This window comes from Petaurus breviceps, unplaced genomic scaffold, assembly GCF_028583685.1.
Source record: "Petaurus breviceps papuanus isolate PSGF00001 unplaced genomic scaffold, PetGlider_PUasm1.0 90925, whole genome shotgun sequence".
Classification (NCBI taxonomy): Eukaryota; Metazoa; Chordata; class Mammalia; order Diprotodontia; family Petauridae; genus Petaurus; species Petaurus breviceps.
Genome location: NW_027187380.1, coordinates 16,988,460 through 17,006,725, shown reverse-complemented (window position 1 = coordinate 17,006,725; position 18,266 = coordinate 16,988,460). Strand labels below are relative to the sequence as shown.

At 42.4% G+C, this 18,266-nt stretch overlaps 1 long non-coding RNA gene across 1 annotated transcript in view; it reads right to left on the bottom strand.

The window, feature by feature from the left end:
- Positions 1–801: 801 nt before the first annotated feature.
- LOC138152577 (uncharacterized) overlaps positions 802–18,266 on the bottom strand; it is a 271,906-nt gene continuing 254,441 nt past the window's right edge. Inside the window, exon 4 of the long non-coding RNA XR_011166129.1 lies at positions 802–1,077. This is a non-coding gene — a long non-coding RNA (uncharacterized lncRNA). The remainder of the gene's footprint in view (positions 1,078–18,266) is intronic.

Genomic DNA, 18,266 nt, shown 5'->3' with positions numbered 1-18,266 from the left:
CACCAGCTCCATAAAGGAATATTTCAGGTAGAAACCATTGCCAAACAGACAAGGGTCTTTCCAGCTGACTTTCCAAAAGATGAGTCCTGGGGTAATCCGAACAGAAGACAGTTTCCATTAACAAGAATTCATAGCTTTTCCCCTTCCAAGGCTATCACCCAAAGAAGCAATTTTGTTGGGGGGGGGGGTGTAGGGGGAACACTATATTTCAATAGATGCCTTGGCTCCCAAGGAACTTTCCCTCCCAACAGTCAAATGTCAGAAATTTTAAAGTAAGTTACTAGTAGGCCTGCAATATTAGGTCATAAACCATCACTCTAGAGCTTAGGGGGCCAAGGCCTGCAAAATACCAGGAGGGGACAGGAAATCAGTTCCATGGCTGCTCCCATGGCAATGGATAAACACTGGGCCCTTGAGAAAGAGCAGGAAAAATTAAGCTCCCATTTGACCTGAGAGTTGTTAACTATTCACCCCTGTATCCGGCTTGAAGATAACGGAGCAAACAAAAAAAAAAAAAATCAGAGTCCAAAGGCCCAGTAAAAAAACCAAACCCAGGGGGAAGCGGGGGGGGGGGGGGACACATTGAGGAGAAAGTACAGTGGAGAGCCCTCTAGTTCCTGGGAAGGTAAAATCTCCAAGTCCAAGTTGCCCAATGCCTTGTATTAAAAAGCACCAAGGGCAGAAAGGTACAGCAGTCTTTCCTGGATGTAACCACTATCAAGATCTTGCTATTTAGGGTATAGTTCTATCAGAATCCAGTTCAGACCCAGCACTCACACAGTGACTAGCACACAGTAGATACTTAATAGTGTTGATTTATTGACCCTGGGCATATGATACTTTCGTTCCCCCAAGTGTCATGCTGCAAATAGTTCTCAGTCCAAATCCAAGAATGTTAATATTTAAGAGGTGATTGGGCCCGGGTGAAGTCCATCTGTTGGGGCCCAGAGGCTCTGCTTCTACATTGATAAAAAACCTGGCACAGAGAGTGGCGGGGGTGGTAGAGGCAAGGGAAGGCAAAGCTGACTTGGATATTCTGTCCCAGTGTCTCCATCTGCCACTTCTTCCTCCCAGGGCCTGTGAAAGAAAGAACATAAGAACTAATCTCTGGTTTCTGCCACTCCAAGTGGACTTCCTTAAATCAATATTCTACAGTGCAAAGTACAACCTGAAGTATGAGCTTAATTTGTATACCAAGGATATTTTATTTTTTCATCATTCATTATGGGCCTTGTTTCAAAATAAATTAACACCAAAAACATTTATCATAGCCATTATTTGTATGATTTTTCCATGCCACCAAATCTTGACCCTTATGGGTATTCTATGAGAAACCCTGTGGGGATGTCTAGGGCCATGTTGACATTTGATTCAAGACCCGCTAATGTGCTGGATCCTGAACAGAACATATGGTATGATAAATAAACTCTAGGGCTATTGAGCATTTTTTCTTAATTAATTAATTCTTGAAGGGGGGAGAGATATTTTTGAACTATTTATGAGAACCTCTCTCTACACTGTCTCATTATTAAGAATCCCCCACCTGCCAGTCAGTTAGTAAACATTTATTAAGGGCTTATTATGCTAGTTTGGAAGAGTTAAAAGGCAAAAGAAGGTCCCTGCACTCAGAGAGCTCACAACCTAATGGGGGAGAGAGCAAGCAAACAAATATATACAAATAAGCTATCTATAGGATAAATATGATACAATCCCTACTATATTCTTTTCTCCAAAGAGGTATAAATCACAGAAGATTGTTGTTGTTGTTCAGCTGTTTTCAGTCATGTCCAACTCTTTGTGATCCCATTTTGGGTTTTCTTGGCAGAGATACTGGACTGGTTTGGCATTTCCTTCTCCAGCTCATTTTACAAATGAGGAAACTGAGGAAAACAGGGTTAAGTGACTTGCCCAGGGTCACACAGCTAGTAAGTGCCTGAGGCTGGATTTGAACTCAGGAAATTAACATCTTAAAAGAAAGCTACCATCATCATTGATCACCCTATCTTCATCACTACTTTTAAGATGGGGATATTAGGCATGGTAGCACAAGCATGTCATCCCTTGCTTGTGGGGAGACTAAGACTGGTGGATCACTTGAGTTTAAGAGTTCTGAGTTGCAATGATCTAAGCACCAAGCCACCAATATATCAGCCCCCACAAGGAGGGGGTCACCAGCCCATATCTGAACCAGAGCCAGTCAAAGCTTCACTATAGATGGCTTCTTTACTCCCAGCCTGGGTAAGATAGGGAGACCCAGCTTCAAAAACAAAGAGAAATGGAAGGTATCAGATAATTGTTTTCTACAGGTGAGAAATAAACTGAGTGAAGTAGATTTTTTTAGGGGGTAGAGATCAAAGATGCCCTGATCTTTAATACAAATTTTTATTTTCCTTTTAGTTTTGCTATTACCTTATGACTAATTACTTCTAATAGGGAACTGATGTAGAATCTGGGCACTGATGGTCAGAGGAAACAGGATGGCAGTATCAAATATTTTTTGCCTCCCTCTGTTCTTATGGAAAGGAAAATATGACACTCATATGATAGAAAATGCATACATAAAATGATTAGCATTATTGCACAAACTATTTAACTACTTGAAAGGTCCAGTAATATATGGGAGCTTATCCACAACATAATTTAGAATGAGAGAGCAGGATATAAGGGAAGCAGAAATCTCTCTGATTCTCTGGGTAAAATGAAAAGAGCTCTTAGGGCAGGAAGGTGGAAGGTAATGGGTCAGCCTTATTCTCACTGCATTTGGCTTAAGGAGGGAATAACATACACACTCATTTGGGTATCTTACCCTACAAGAAAATAGGGGGGAATGGGATAAGAGGGAGGATGATAGAAGGGAGAGCAGATTGGAGGAGAGGGTAATTAGAAGCAAATGCCTTTGAAAAGGGATAGGGTCAAAGGAGAAAATAGAATAAATGGGGGACGGGATAGGATGGAGGGAAGTATAGTTAGTCTTTCACAATATAACTACTATTTTAAATGTTTTGCATAACTACACAGGTACAACCTATATTGAATTGCTTATCTTCCTAGTGGGTGTGGATGAGAAAGGAAGAAGGGAGAGAATCTGGAACTCAAAAGTTGTTGGGTTTTTTTTTAATGTTCAAAGAAATTGTTTTTACATGCAACTGGGAAATAAGATATACAGGTAATAGGGTATTGAAATCCACCTTGCCCTACAAAAAAGTAAGGGGGCGCATGGGGGGAATATAAGAGAGAGCAGATTGGAGGAAGGTGTATTCAGTATGCTTGCCATCTTGGAGTGGGGGTAGGGGATAGATGGGGAGAAAATTTGTAACTCAAAATCTTGTAGAAAGGAATGATGAAAACTAAACATAAATAAATTATAAATTTTAAAAAAGAAAAGAAAAAACTCTTAGGACCTAAACAGACTACTTGGCCAGAACTCCCCATCACAAGGATTCCAGTTGGACAACTGCAACACAATTAGAATCAATATGGTCCACTCTGCCTCTTGGTTAGCAGGATGGGATGATTAATAACCTAGGAGAAGTAACTATATCATGATCTTTGAAGCAGGGACCAGAACCAAACCCTGAGAGAGCATTCTGAGAACCAACCTGGTTTCTTTCAGTTCCTCTATAGCTCCAAGAGGACCAATGGTTCCCAATGGGAATGGAGGATCTTTATGGACACAGAATGAAACTTGGACAAAAAAAAAGCACCAAAGATCTCTGAGATACAGATACCAAACATTCAAGCAAAAATCACAGTACAAGGTCTTAAGAAAGACAGTGAAGGGAAGGAGGATAGAGCAAGAGAAAGCTCTTTGCTGAAAAAGAGGATAAACAGACTAGAAAGCTATGAAACAGACCAGAAATTTGTACTTCAGAATTCTTCTATCTATAAACCTGAGTGTTTTACCCAAAGAAAATTAAGTCTACACATATTTCCTACACAACAGACACTTGGGCCCATTCTACAGACAAGAGGAACTTTAATTTAGCCAGGTTCAAAATTCACTGTGACCACTATATGTAAGATACCAAGAGAAAGCCAGCAGACTTATAATAGCTATAACAATGGGTGGTAAAGGAGAGACCCAAGAATCCTGGCTCCCAGGTTCCTGGCTTCAGTCACTCATCCAGGGCCCTCCCTTTCCCCTAGGTTTAAAAATACAAAAATAAACTAAGTCCTCCTCGATCATTTCCTTCCACCTTCCCTATGGCAACCTTAAGAGCTGCATCAGGGAACTCCACGAGAAGATTTTGTTTTCCCAGGGAGATGCACATGGCCAGGACTTTAATCGGCACCAAGTCAGTGAATAACACCAAGACTTCCTCCCTGTTGCTCAGCAACTTCATGGACTTGGCAGAATGATAAGCACAGAGAAAAAGACTATGAAAAGTCTGAAAAATAAGATCAAGAATGAACATACAAGATTGCACTTTCTCCTGTTCCAGTGTAGGAGACAAACCCAGATAAAAGGGTAGAAAGCAGGAGATAGACACAGATAAGTGGCTAAAAAGCTATAGGACAATCTGATGAGTTTATAATTGTATTGGGGCAACACCACCCACCTCTGCCATTCTCTACCCCACCAAACCCTTCCAAGGAAGTTCATTTATTTGATAAAGACACACCTCTGTTAGCGATATACAGGAAGGCAATCACAGGCACAGGGGATTAGAAAGAACCTAAAAAGTAGATTGATTACCTACACACACACAGTCCAGAGGCCATTACAGTGCTTTCCATGGAACATTAGCATATGCTGTGACATTTCTTGGTTGTGCATCATTCCTAGCCTGCCTGAGTCACTTCCCTGGATGGGAAGCCTCCTCCATGTCAGGATCTTACCTCCAGCCAGCTCTGCTAGATTATTTTTATATGGCTGGTTGCTATGGCCCCCAGGAGTTTATCGACAAACCAACCAAACCACTTCCCTGTCCATTAGACTGTATATCTCCTAGCTTGTATAAAACGCCTCTTCCAGAAGCAAAATATATCGGTGTTAACTATTTTGATTAGTCTAGGAAAAAGAGGAAAAGTGAGCGCAATAGACAAATCAATCAACAGGAGTTTATTAAGCACCTAGTATGTGCCACTAATGTACTATGTGCTGGGAATATAAAGATAAAAACAAACAACAAAAACCCCAAACCCCAAACTTCCTGACCTCAAGGAATTTAAATTCTAATGGGGGAGATGTCATATTGTGTGCATATGTGTACATGTATGTATATATTCCGTGTGTATACATACATACATACACATATAGATGGTATATATATGTAAATTTGAGATATAGATGAGATATAGACATAGATAGATATAGATATAGAGTGAAAGGTGACAATACCCTCTCCCCTGAGAAGCTTTCAATGTGATTACTAAAACATGGAGCTGATAAGGAGACAATTGATCACCAGTCTATAAGGGTCCTAGTAAAACTTTAGTATAACATCCAGTACTGGGGGCAGAAAGGTCTTTCAGACTCATCTGAACCCAAGGCATCACCTAAAGCCCCCCCCCCCACCCTGGCTTAGATACAAGGGGCTGCTAAACACAGAAACCAGGTTAATAGAGTGAGAGATCACCAATGTGTCTATCAGTTTCCATGGGGCAATGTGGGGGAGGGAGTTGTGGGGAACAGAGAGAAGAAGCATCATCAATTCTTGGGAGTCTATACCTATACAGAAACTTACTGCAACCTTTATGCTACTTACTGTGAGTTGGGCCAAATGGAAACTCTTAGAACTGCCTGAGCTGTCTTGTGCAGTTGAAACGTGATCACAAAAACTCTCCTCCCAAGCAATGGGGGAAGAAAGAGGCCAGAGTACTTTGCCATGCTATCTTTCCTTACAATAGCCCTGTATGGCTGGTGAGGAAGAAAGGATGCACCTGGTGGCTTACTGTGGAGCCAGATAAAGCAGTCATCATGTTGAGGCATTTTCTTAACTTCATCAATTTGATGAACCAAGTAGCCCAGACCCAGGAGAAATGTTCTGAAGTTGTCCACCTTCCTAATGCCTTTTTCTCTATTCCTGTGACTGAGGCTAGTCCAGAGTATTTTCATTTCATCTGGGATGAGTCCAGTAGGCATTCATAACCCTTCTGTAAGTCTTCTTGAACTCTCTCTCATTCTCTCTGTCTCATTTTCTGTCTCTCTCATTCTCTCTCTCACCCTCTCTCTGTCTCTGTCTCTGCCCCCCCCCTCTCACACACACACACATCTAGTGGTCAGAGACCTAAGATTGACCTCATTTCTTGTGGACATTGATATCTACTACTACCTTGATCATATCACGTTGACTGGACAAGACAAATATGATATGAATGAGAGACAAGAATAGGAAATCAACCCTAAGAAAATCCAGGGTTCAGCCCACTTAGTCAAGTTGGGGAGAACATGGTTGATGGGAAAAACTCAGATGATTCAATATATGGTCCAGAAAAAGTTAGTGAAGGCAGCAAATAGCAGGCACCAATAGTTGGTACCAGTGGTAGTGCAGATGTTAGTAGAGTAGACAGCAGTGGCTATCATCCCCAAGTCCTAGCTCTGTTCTCTCTATTCCACTCGCCTAATTAGCTCCTATCTGTGGGGATTTAAATCCTGAAGGTTAATGTTCTTCTTGGTCCACCTACTGTGAGAGGCATGCACAACTTGACTTCAACCCATCTAGTCATGGTAATACCTAGATGGCATAAGCAGGCTAGTCTAACTAAAGCAGCAAAGCAATCTGAGAGGAGGCATGTTCCTGGTGAGTCAAACCATGACCTCTACCTCCCCTTAAACCCTGGTGAAGGTAGTCCAAAACCCTAAGCCCAAGAGCCCAGACCAATGGCCTCTCTTCTAATGTGGTTCCCACAAACCATAACTGAGGGGAACAATCCTTGAGGAGAGGAGACTTATTATACCTATCACCACCAAAACCACTCATCTTCCACCAACAGACAATTAAGCAGCAAGAGCCCAAAGAAGAGTTGTCCCCCTGCTCCCAACCTGAACACCAGTCCTACTTCCAACCTGGTCTCCATAGCCATCCTCAAAAGGAGCAAACCATCAATATTCTTTGCACTGTCAAATGATTATGTCAGAAATGTATATGATATTTTAAAAGATGCATTACTACCTGCTTTGCTGTTGTGTCCTAAAGACCACTAAGTCTCTCCATTTGAATTGCATATGAAACCTCTTCTATCTGAATGTGAGCTTCTTGAAAGCAGGAAGTACCTTGTTTTTCTATCAATATCACCAATGCTTACTGTTGTGCTTAACACAAGGCTATGCTTTTTTGAGGGCAGCTAGATGGCACAGTAGATAGAGTGCCAGGGCTGAAGTCAGGAAAACTCCTCTTCATGGGTTCAAACCTGGCCTGAGACATTTACTAGTTGTGTGACCCTGAGGAAGTTACATCTACCTGAATCTGTCATATCCTTACCTAATATTCTTTCCATGCTACTTAAGTAAACTTTATTCTTTCTTAAATATTAGATAACCTACAAGTGTTTCATTTTGTTTCAATCCCAAGCCTGAACCACTAAACCAGTCTGAGTCAGTCTTAGACAAGTAAAGACACTGACGAGTTCATGAGGTAAGAAAGGGTAACAAGAGAAGAAAAGATGGCATAGGACAGAGCCTTGGGTTACTCCCACAATTAGTGGGGTGATGATCCAGCAAAGAAAATGGAGAAGGAGGAGTCAGAGAGGTAGGGAAACAGGAGAAAGAACTGTCTTGAAAATTCAGAGGCAAGAGTACCTAGGAAGAGAGGGTAGTCAACAATGTTAAATGCTACAGAGAGGTCAAGAAAGATGAAGAATGAAAACAAGCTATTAGGCTTGACAATTAGATAACCAATGCATTTGGAGAAAGTAGTTTCAACTTGGTTGAGGCTGGAAGTAAAATTTCAGAAAGAAGAAAGTGAAAGTCAAGGAAGTATGCACTTAGTGCCAAATCAATTTCTCAAGAATTTGGCAGAGAAAGGGAAGAAGTCTATAATTACTGGCAGGAATGATAGGATACAATGAAGATTTTTAAGGATGGGGAGACACATGTATTTGTAGGCAGAAAGGAAGGAACCAGTAGATAAAGAAAGACTGAAGATTAGAGAAAAGGGGGATAGCAGTCAGGGCAATGTACTAGAGAAGATGGGTGGGGATGGGACCAAAGGTACATATAAAGGGGCTGACCTTGGCGAGGAGAAGGGCTACCTCTTCATTAGAGACTAGAGTGAAGGAGGAAACAGTATGAGATGAAGTCAGCAGAGTGCAAAATGAGAAAAAGGGGGAGGAACAGGAGTCCTGTGGTCAATGTCCTCAATTTTCTCCATAAAGAATGAGCCAAGGTCCTCTGCCAAGAAAGTGAGTGTAGAGCGTACTGTGAGAGGCTTGACAAGGGAAGAAAAAGTTTGTAACATTAGTTATGTTGAGTCAGAGCAACTTATGGAGAGGTAAAAGCCCTTCCACAGTGAGGGCCCCGTTATTACTGGATAACCCAATTCAAAACTTTGGTGAAATTAAGATAAATCATGAAGATAAAGGACTCTATTCCATTTCCTCCCAAATCAGCAGAAACCATAAAGAACAATCATATTAGGTCGGCAAGGAAATGTTGGAATGGGCCAGGACCAGGGCTTTAGCTAAAAGTAGGGAAAGTTAGGCAGGTAGGAAATCAGTATAGGCAAGTAAAGCCCAGGCTGGCCAGCTAAATCAGGGAGGAACAGGGAGACAGCAGAGGCCTAAGCAAACAGGGTTCTGAGCTGAGGAAGCCCATGAGTCAACATGAGAAACTTTAGTGAGTGGGGTTAGGGATTCTAATCCCAAAGCCAGGGCTGCTGGCTCTTTGTACTGTATGAGTAACCGCAGACCCACAGGTGTTGATCCAAGGCACAAAAGGGCAAAGAGCCCTTGGTCAACTCTGCTCACGATTAATGCAAGGGCACAGCTACGAGGATTGACTTGCAAAGGGTTAGACTTGAATTGGAGCAAGAGGGATTCAGATAAGCCCAGAAAAGGGACTCCCTAAGCCATAAGTCAGAGTGACAAGACAATTAAACCTAGAAGAGATAGAGTTCCTGACTTTCCCATGAAAAACAGGGCAGGCTAAGCAGCTTCTTGAAGTCATCACTACAAATATGCCTCAGTTCAATTCATTGCCTCAGTTCCTTTGTGTATAAGTAGTTCAGGATGAGTTAGATACCAAGGAGAAGAAAGGATAGGTTCATCCACATGCAAAGAACAATCTAGATAAGGCAAGGACTTTGGCAAATGGCAAGGGAGAGATGGGAAGAGGGAACTCTCTTTCCAATCAAGTAAGCCTTTCAACCACAGAAAAAGGGTCTTGTCCCCTACCCTAAAGCTCTATTGGGCTGGGTAAGATTTCACGTATATTTAATGAAGCCATGAAAATAGGCACAAGCTAGGATTTCATGACCAAACAGATGGAGAAGGAGGAGAAGGAACGAGAAAGTCTGAATCTGGGGCTCTTTAAAAAAAGGGAATAGAAATCATGAGAGAGGAAGATATGGACAGCATGAAGTCCTGTCCTCTTTCAGAGGACATTTAGGGGTCCCGGTGAATCCCCTGCTGAGATTGTCTTTTTTTTCCCTTTCCTCTTCCATCTCCAGCATGTTGTGCTGCAATGCTGGGCCAAGTTTGGGGTTTTTTTTGTTTTTGTTTTTCCCCTGCTTCCCTTGGCCAAAGTCATCAAGCTTGGTCTGACACTAGGAGGAGGCGGAAGGAAGAGGAAGCACAAGGTGCTCTGATGGTCTTAGGTGGACCAGACCAGAACTGAGCCTGGCCGGGACTCCCCTCCCCCCAGGAGTTAACCCTTTCCCCTTAATGACCTCTCTATACCACCACCCCATCCCCAATCCTGGCTTAAGGGAAAGGGGATGTGCTTTTTTTTCCCTTTAAATTTATTTATTTACTTTTGGTTTTCCACAGCCCTTGAGTTTCAAATTTACTCCTCCTCTCTCTTTCCACTCCCCCCCCCCACTGTGTCATGTAATCAAATATAGGATCTACAAATACCTTCCCATTAAACATTAGTCAAGTTGTAAAGAAAGATTATGACCAGTGGGGTGAACAATGAGTAAAAAGAAATAAAATGGGAAAAAAGCAAGAAGTTCACTGCAATCTGCATTCAGACTCTGTAGTTCTTTCTCTGGATTCCCTTTCCATCATGAGTCCCTTGGAGTCATCTTATAACCTTGCATTGCTGAGAGGAGTCCAGTCTATCCGAGTTAGTTATCACACATATGAAGTGTCTGTCATTGTGTACAAAGTTCTCCTCACTCAGCATCAGTTTATATAAGTCTCTCCAGGTTATTATGAAGTCTATCTGCTCCTCACTTCTAATAGCACAATAGTATTCCATTACATTCATATACCACAACTTGTTCAGCCATTCCCCAATTGACGGGCATCCCCTTGATTTCCAATCCTTTGCCACCACAAAAAGAGCTGCTATAAATACTTTTGTACAAACAGGTCCTTTGGGGATGTGTCTTTCAGCAACGTGGTCAGAGCCCCAAAGTCTCCCATGCCCAGCTCCTGTGTTCCCAGCAGTCTAAAGGCAGAAAGAGGGTGGGGAGTATGCCAAGAGCAGCCCATCCTCTCTCAGGGAATTTGGCCTTCTATTCTTTCAGATTCTATTCAGAGCAGCTTATTTCAATGATAAAAAGAGAAGACACCCAGTTGTTGTTTAATGCCAGTGAGGCCTAAGAGGAAAAGAACCTAGGAGGGCCTCAATCCCAGCTATATCACTGTAGCTGTTCCCTGTTTCTGCCATTAGTCACTTTTGACAGTTTCCTTTCTGCAAACAAGTTTGTTAGAAGAATTTATATTATTTTTTGCCTCTGGCATTGAAATTTTCCTCTGTCCCCACCACACACCCCCAAATCCCTCCTACTTGACTAAAACTCCTGGGCTCTCTCCAACCAGTAAACCTTGTGTGCAAATGTCCTGACTTTTGCAAATGTGTTAAAAAAAGAAACCTTAAAAAACTTCCAGATGTTCTGTTTGTGTTGTGGTGTTACCCTGCTCCTGTCTCTCGAGGCCAATACACAGCACACAGCATCCTGCCTGCTTGCCTGTCTAGATGAAATACGGAGAGCCAAGAGGAACAGCAGGGGAGGGGGAGGGGAGGGAAAAGACAACACTCTTCCAGACCCATCCCTATCCATTTATCTCACTAACCCTTTCACTGCAAACACATGTCTGACCACCACCCCTCTCCCCTCAACACACCCTAGTGATCAGGTAGGTACTCTTCTCTGCAGCCCATACACTCAGCTTTCAGTTTGATCCTGGTCCTGTTCATCGGGTTCCGGTGCTCCCAAGAAAAGTCTGAATGTATAATAGGCTCCTCCTCATCATCTCTGGCCATAATATTCTCCCTTTGAGACTGACCTCAGGTATAGCCTCCTCCTCCATGAAGCACGTCCAGATTCTTCCCACGCCAATCCACACTGAAAGTTCATTCTGCCTCCTCAGATTTTCCTAGATGCCCATATCTGGATCTCTCAGATGACCCCTATCACTCTCTCCCCTGCATTATACTGCCTCTGTATAAGGCAGTAATACCAGGCACAGGGTAGGCACTGTAAAAGTATCGAACTGAACATTCTAGTTGCTGGACCAAACACTTCTCGGAAAGGTTTACTCTCATCACTTCTAAATGTCCTCTAAGCTTCTTGTCCCTTTCTACTAGGAAACCTGACAGTTATTTTGCATCATATCAACATCAATCTATACATGTGTATATGCAGATGCATGTATATACATTTACACACGTGCACATTTGTATTTATATATATACATACATACACACACACACATATATATATATATCATCTTGTGTGTCTCTGTGTATCCTAGATCCTGTCCTGAACTTACTGAACTTACTTTGAGTACACTTACTATAGTCCTATATCCTTCCTCTCTTTCTCTGCTTGAAAAAAGCTGTCTTTACCTGTTATCTCCATTTCTCCTCTTATTCTTCTTTTCCTCTGAAATTTGACTTCCTGGATTCTTCAAAACCTCCTTCAATACTCAACTCAAATCCTACCCAAGCTCCATCCTCAATATGACTACTGCCTTATCTCTGATATTACCTTCCATGTACACTGTATCTATCTTGTGTGTGTGTGTGTGTGTGTGTGGTTGTTATTATAATTCAGTCACGTCCACTTATTCATGACTCCATGGACCCTAGCACATCATTACTGTCTTTGGGGTTTTCTTGCCAAAGATACTGGAGTAGTTTGCCATTTCCTTCTCCATTGGCTTAAGGCAAACAGAGGTTAAATTACTTGCCTAAAGTCACACAGCTAGCAAGTGAGGCTGAATTTGAATTCAGGTCTTCCTGACTCCAGGCCCACCACTCTATCCACTGAGTGACCTAGCTACCTCCTACACACACACACACACACGTGCCCACGTGTGTGTGCGCACAAGCGTGTGTATGTGTTTCAGAGAGAGAGAGAGATTTGTAGGTTGCCTCCCTCAGTAGAAGATGAGATCTTTAACTGAATATGAGATCACATCTTTGCCTTTTATTCAATCTCCAGTACTTAGAAAGTTCTGGATAAATGGTTGTTGCTTGCTGAACTCATTACTCTAAAAGACTCTCTTCAAAGTTAACCATTGAAATCATTTAATTGCCAAATATTATGATCTTATCTCAATTCTCACCCTTTCTGATCTTTCTGCAGCACTGGACATTGTTGACCTCTCCTCATGGATGGCCTCTCCTCTCTGGGTTTGCATGACATGGCTCTCTCTGGGTTCTCTTCCTAGATTTGACCATTTATCACACCTAATAAGGGGAAGTGTACAATAAGGTTCTGACCTAGTCCATCTTCTCTTTTCTCTCTGTATTTGCTTGCTTAGTGACCTTATCAATTTCCATGGATTTAATTCTAATGTTGATGCAGATGATTCTCAGATCTATGTCCCAACTTCATTCTCTCTCAAGATTTCCACACCTACATAACCAACTACCTACTAGATGTTTCAAATTACAGAAATATCAAGCTCATTATGTCTAAAACAGAACGCATTCTCTTTTCCTCCCAATCCATCCCTCTTCTGAACTTTCCTATTCCTGATTGATGGCCAGCCCCTCAATTTCCAATTCTTTGCCACCACAAAGAGCTGCTATAAATATTTTTATACAAATAGGTCCTTTCCCTTTTTCTTTCATTAATCTCTTTGGGATACAGAACCAGTAGTGACATTGTTGGGCAAAGGTTACCCACATTTTTATAGCCCTTTGGGAATATGAATTTTCCTATTCCTGTCAAAGGCACTACCATCTTTTCTGTCACCCAGGTTTGCAACCACATTGTCACCCTCGACTCCTCAGCCTCACTCATTCCACATAGCTAATCAATTGCCATATCCTGTTGTTTCTACCCACAATGCCTCTCATATACATTCCTTTCTTTCCAGTCACAAGGCTACCACCTCAATTCTGGTCTTTATCACCTCATGCTGCTCAACTGCTATAGTTTCCTAACTGGTCTCCCTGATTCTGGTCTCTCCCCACAACAATCCATCCCTCATATAAGTGATTTTCCTAAATACAGATCTGCCCACCTCATACCACTCTCCAGTGGCACCCTATTACGTCTAAGATCAAATATAAATGTCTATGCCTGGCATTTAAGTACTTTCACAACCTGACCCCTTCCTATATTTCTGATCTTGTAACATATTATTCTTCTCCAGACACTCTGTCCCAAACATCCATGCCTCCTTGATGTTTTTCACCCATGACACTACTTCCCATCTGTGGGTCTTTGCACTGGCTGTACCCCATTCCTGGAAGGCCTTTCCTCTTTATCTTTGAATGTTAGAATCCCTGGTTTCTTTCAAAAAGCTCATAATTCAGCTTATGTTACCTTCTGTACATGGCTGTTCCTGGTTCCCTTTAGCTGCTTGTAGTTTCTTCTCCAAGACTACTTTGTATCTAGTTTTCATGTGTTTTATATAAATCTGTATATGTATATGTTTTCTCTCCTCCAAGAATGTAAACTCTGTGCAAGCAGGGATTGTTTCACTTTAGTCTTTTTATCTCTAGTATCTAACACAATATGCCACAAACTAGATGCTCTATAAATATATTTATTCATATTATTCTCAATATTTTATTAATATTATTTTACTGGACCTTAGATTTCATAATTATAGGGGTTACCTTTACCAATGCAGACTGGCATCTGTTCTATAATTTATAGTCTCAGAGAACTGCCTTAGGGCACTGAGAGTTAAAAGACCTGCTTAGAGTCACTGAACCAGGACTAAAGCCACCCAGATCTTCTTAATTCTGAGGTCATTTCTCTATTACCAGACTCCTCATATCATATACCACCTTGTATCATATCTATCTTCTATGTTATTATGCTCTGTTATATTTTCACAGATATATACACATGTATATATATGTATGTACATACCAAATGTCTCTCCTTATTAAAAGTATTAAAACCTTACCTAAGATGATTTTGGTATGGGCTCACCTAGAGGTAGCAAGATTAGACTAGATAACTTCTCAAGGTCATTTCCAAGACCTAAGCATCTCTGCTCTATAGACTTTAACACAATGAAGTAAAGTGCCAACAGACAGGCCTGTGCACACATAGGTTCATACACACAGGACTCAGGATTCTTTGCACAAGGCAACACCTTCTCCTCTGTTTGATGTTTCCGGGGTGCCTTCAGATCCTATTGGGCCCCGATCAGAGCTCAATAAAACCCGGTACTATCAAGGGGCCTGTTTGCGAAAGCCGCAGCCTGTTATCTCTCCGGCCCAGGGTGGGGTTGCTTCTGCTGGCATTCAACTGAAAAGTACTAACAGTAGGCAGATCAAAGGCACTTCCAAGCCAACCAACCCAGATTCCCATATTTATCCCCAGATGCTTGTTCAAATGATGAACTCTAAAGATAATCTAGTCCCAAACTTCCTTCTGCCCTGCATCAAGTCCCGTATCTAGGAAGAGGCAAGCCAGGTGGCTAAATGCAATGCTATTTCTTCCATCTCACCTCTCTAATAAGGAAAGGCAGTAGGAAATGACTCCAAGGAACTGTCTAGCTAGACCAAAGACATTGAGCCAAGTGATAGAGACCCCAAAGCAAGCATTCTTAAACTTTGGCAGGGGGGGTCATGGACCCCCTCTGGCAATCTGGTGAAGTCTATGAAACCCCTTTTCAGAATGTTCTACAAGGAACAAATTCCATAGGATTACAAAGAAAACCAACTATATTGGAATATATTTATTAAAACATTTTCAGAAACAAGTTCATAGACCCCAGGCTAAGAACTTCTGCCCTATAGGTATATGAACTGTATTAATTTATGCCATCAACTAGAATGTTCCATTAGAATATATGAGAAAAAGCACTGTAACAATTCAACAATTACTAGGCACCAATTGAGTACTTAGCCCTGTGAAAGCAATGAGAACACAAAGGAAAAGAAAAAGGCAGTCCCTGTCCTCAAGGAGCTTAAAATCTATAAATAAGCTAACAACAATTTTAAGAACAATCTTCCATGGATAGCTCAGTACTATTCTAAAGAGGTCAAGGACATAGCTTTCATCCCCTTATAGACCAAGTAGAGCTGCTAAAATGCATAGTAGATAGAGTGCCAAGACTGAAATCAGGAAGATTCATCTTCTGAGTTCAAATTCAGCCTCAGATGCTTACTAGCTGTGTGACCCCGGGCATGTCACTTAACCCTGTTTACCTCAGTTGCCTCATCTGTAAAATGAGCTGGAGAAGGAAGTGGCAAAGCCCTCCAGTATCTCTGGCAAGAAAGCCCCCCAAAAGAGTCACAAAGAGTCAGACACAACGAAGAAGAACAACAACAAAAAGTCCAAGTATGGAAGCTTTGCTCTAACATATGACTACAGGACCCACGGGAAGCCCTGACAGACTGTATCACAACTGACATTCTTTTAACAACCATTTATCAAAAGTCTATTACTTAGATCTTTACTTTGGTGAAGCATGGTATTGGGAAAGAGAACAATAATGAAGCCTGTCCTCACAATATATACAATTGAGGAGAGGGGATGTACATTTATACATATATACAATATAGATAATAACTATGGGATGGAATAGAATATTAAATGGAAGGAAATAAATATTTATTAACCACCTACTATGTGCCAAGCACTGTGCTAAGTGTTTTATAAATATTATCTCATTTTATCCTCACCACAACCCTGGGAGACAAATGCTATCATTATTCCCTTTTTACAGTTAAGGGAACTGAGAAAAACAGAGGCAAAATGACCTGCCCAGGCTCACAGTGCTAGTAAGTGTCTGAGGTCAGATTTTAACTTGAGACAACTTCATTACTTCTGACCCACTGCTCTATCCACTATGCCACCTACCATAGGAAGGGCATTAAAAAGAGTTAGCTTTGTGAAGTTAAAGGAAGGGATAATCATTTCTGACTCTAGACAGGTAGGATGGGGAGAGGAGAGACAAAATCAAGAAAGACTTCAGGGAATATGTTTGACCTGGACCCTGAAGGATGAGTGGGATTTCCAAAGGATTCCTTTTGCATATCCTCCTTCAATAAAAGGTAAGGTCCTGAGAGCAGGGGTTATTCAGTCTTTTTGACATACCGTAGGCATGTCACACACACACGCATGCACATGCACACACACACACACACACACCCCGTCACTCCCTGAGATGAGAAGAGGTTCAGATTCTGGACATATGGAGAGTATAAGCAGATCCAGAGGTGGAGAGGTTTGGGATGTGTACTAGGGACAGCAAATGATTGACTCTGGCTGCAGTATGGGAAAGAGGGAGGCTGGGAAATATTTCAGTATGCAGCACAGGAGTGGGTTTAGCATTAACCTGGAAGGAAGGCTAGAATTGTAATCAGAAGAACCTGGGTTCAAAATCCAGGCTCTGCTAATCCTTAAAGTAACTTCTGGCCTCAACGTCTTCACCTGCAAAACTAGAGGATCTGGTTCTATCATCTCAAAGGTCCCAACCAGCTCAAAAAGCCTGCTTTGCTATCGTCAGAGAGGGAATCTGGGTGTCAATTCTTCATAGTTAGGAGAATCCCAAGGTCATTTTCTGGATATAAACCACATGCAAAAGGCAGGCAACAACATAGAACTAGTCTCTACTGTTTAGGGAGGTTAGGTTTTGGTTGTTGTTGTTTTGGTTTTGATAGCAAGGCCATATCCCTGTGATCTGAATTAGCCCTTTCTTTGCTGTGTGTGCCCTCACCCACTCACTCACCTTGGGGAGTCTGACTTCTTATTCTTACTTCATCAACGGGTGGAGGTAATAAGGTTGGGAGAGGTCCCTGAACTTCTGCCACACAGCATGCTAGCCAATGCCATTATCTGGGTACAAAGAGCACCCAGGCTCCTGATCCTAAAATACCTGATGCTGATTTATATGCTATTTTATAATTAATCTTTGATGTTATTTAATGTTGAAAAGCACAGGCACCTTCTAGCCCCTAATCCCAGGTCCCACAAATCTGTTTCTTTCCCTGAACTTTTCTTCCCCAAACCCTACTCCATAACTTCATCTCCTTGTATACACAGCTCCCAGCTATGTATCCCTGGCTTGGGGAGGGGGGGGGGGGGAGCTGTGTGTGGATATGTGTGGCACTATAGTAACTTCAGCCTTAGCAATCGGGATAGGGTAAATCCACCTGGAAAAATGCCTGGCTGGGCTGAACCCTGCCAGCAAGAGCTCCAGCATGCACGGAACACCAACCCTCCAGCTCCGGCACCTTCCCCAGTCACACAATGGAGACAAGCTGTTACCCATGGCTGCAGCTGGGCTCTTTGAGGCACTGGGAGGTCAGGCAGGGAGCTCCTGGAGCAGGCCACACACACAGTGCATCAGGGCCCCAGTTCTGTCCCCCGAGCCCTAAGCTCCTCTGGCTCCTAGCCCTGTGCTACGAACACTCCACCATATGGCCTCCCTTGGGGAGAGCAGGAAGGAGAGGAAAAAATAAACCATGTGGTTCCCAACAGCCCCCACCAAAAGAGAGCCATAAACAGCTCCCTCTGGGTGGTAGGGACCCTGTCTTGGAGTGGGCAGGGTCTGGCCCCAGGGGGCTCTGCCCCCCAGCAGTCCTCCAGGAATGCAGAGAGGGCATCCCGGAAAGAAGCAAGAAAATGAGAAAGACAACATAATGCCTACATGAGGAAGGCTCGTTTGGAGCCTGACACACATTCTCTTACACACACACACACACACACACACACACACACACACACACACACACA